Here is a 2500-nt window from a genome sequence, read left to right on the forward strand (position 1 = left end):
TGGCCTTCTCTGTACTTCTCAATCAACCAACCTTTTCTCTCTCTCTCTCTCTCTCTGTCTCTCTCATTTTCTTCATTTATCAGCCCGTCAAAGCAGTCCTTCCACTTCGTAGCACACTCTCCTCGCTTGGCAGCACATTTCCATCTGTATCTTTGATCGCCCTAACTTGTCGCACATCCTCGGCAGCTCGGTCTCTCTGTCTAGCCAATCTGTACAAGTCTTTTTCTCCTTCCTTAGTGTCTAACCTGTCATACAGCTCACCGTACGACTTTTCCTTTACCTTTGCCACCTCTCTCTTTGCTTTACGCTGCATCTCCTTGTACTCCTGTGTACTTTCTTCATCTCTCTGACTATCCCACTTCTTCTTTGCCAACCTTTTCCTCTGTATACTTTGCTCTACTTCCTCCTTCCACCACCACCACCACCACCACCACCACCACCACCACCACCACCACCACCACCACCGCCAAGTCTCCTTGTCTTCCTTCCTCTGTCCCGATGACACACCAAGTACCTTCCTAGCTGTCTTCCTCGCTATTTCTGCAGCGCTTGCCCAGCCATCTGGCAACTCTTCACTACCACTCAGTGCCTGTGTTAACTCCTGCCTGAACTCCACACAACAGTCTTCCTTCTTCAACTTCCACCATTTGATCTTCGGCTGTGTCTTCACTCGCTTCCTCATGTTGGTCTCCAAAGTCATCTTACAGACCACCATCCGATGCTGCCTAGCTACGTTCTCCCCTGTCACCACCTTGCAGTATGCAATCCCTTTTACATCGCGCCTTCTACACAAGATATAGTCCACCTGTGTGCACTTTCCTCCACTCGTATACGTCGTCACCCTGTGCTCCTCCCTCTTCTTGAAATATGTATTCACCTCAGCCATTTCCATCCTTTTCGCAAAATCGAACACCATCTGTCCTTCCACATTTCTCTCCTCGATTCCATACCTTACCATCAACTCCTCATCACCTCTGTTCCCTTCAGCAACGTGTCCATCGAAGTCCGCTCCAATCACCACTCCCTCCTCCTTGGGTCCCCTTTCCACCACGTCGTCCAATTCAACTCCAGAATTCTTCTTTTTCGTCCATCTTACACCCGACTTGCGGGGCATATGCGCTGATAACCGTCAGCAATACACCTTCGATTTCCAGCTTCATAATCCTCACTCTGTCTGACACTGTGTTCACCTCCAGCACGCTCTTGACATACTCTTCCTTCAGAATGACCCCTACCCCATTTCTCCTCCCATTCGCACCATGGTAGAAGAGTTTGAACCCACCTGCGATACTCCTGGCCTTACTCCCCTTCCACCTTGTCTCTTGTCACCTTTCTTCTTTCCATCACGTCAGCCAGCTCTCTCCCTTTACTAGCCATAGTGCCAACATTCAAAGTTCCGACTGACTCTCACCTCCACACGCCTACCCTTCCTCCTCTCTAGCTGCCTCTGGACATGCCTTCCCCCTCTCCTTTTCCTTCGCCCAACAGTAGCCTAGTTTCCACCGGCACTCCGCTGGTTAACAGTACCGATGGCGGTCGTCGGTAACCCGGGCCTCGACCGATCCGGTATGGAAATCTTATTTATGATCCGCATATTTGATTTGGCAAAGATTTGACGCCGGATGCCCTTCCTGACGTAACCCTCCGCTTTTGTCCTGGCTTGGGACCTGCACTAAGAATGCACTGGCTTGTGCATCCTCAGTGGCTGGGTTGCACGCTTTTCTATGTTTGCCCCTCACTTTTGTGGCGTGAACTATCAATTCTAGTAATACAGGTGTGTTTATGTTAGGTATCACAGACACACGCACACGCACAATATATGTCCAAAAGTATTGAGATAACTGACCATTACACCTACAGGAGCTTTTCTGACATGTCATTCTGAATCCATAGAAACCCATATTCCACGAAGCTCCCGGCGCACAGTTTTTGTGCCGATGTTAATGCCAGGAGAAGTTTGGATCTCTGCAGTTATTGAGTCAACAGAGCGTTGGCGACTTGAGTTGCTGTTGTCCCTAAAGGCTTGCACTTTTCAATAATATGATGATATATGAATCATAGAGAGTAAACGGGATAGATACCTTTTGAACAGCACCCTGTAGTACAGCACTTTGAAGGTACATATGTCGTCACTTGCTGTAGTGGTTTTTACTGATGGGCGTGGCCAGGTTTTCAGAAGCCTCTCAGTTGTCAATGTGAGAGCCAGGGGACGCGTCTGCCGTACGTTTAGGGTTAGGGTTAGGTGATTTCTCTGGCAGGGCTGGTTACAGTAGGGCTGCTTACACCACACCCCGGACTGGATTTGTTGCGTGTTTGTGTCCTGATCGATGGGCCAACTTAACACGCCTTCGGAGGGTGTCCGCCGGCCGGCTTTGCCGGCGTTCGGGCGGTCGGTTCCTCCGGTCTGGCGGATCGATGTCCTTTATTTAATGTTCTTAGTGGCGAGCGGAGTGCGGAGTGGGAGGGGCTCTACCGCGTAGTCGTCCTCTCCGTTGCACAG

Source organism: Lampris incognitus, unplaced genomic scaffold (genome assembly GCF_029633865.1).
Source record: "Lampris incognitus isolate fLamInc1 unplaced genomic scaffold, fLamInc1.hap2 scaffold_162, whole genome shotgun sequence".
Lineage (NCBI taxonomy): Eukaryota > Metazoa > Chordata > Actinopteri > Lampriformes > Lampridae > Lampris > Lampris incognitus.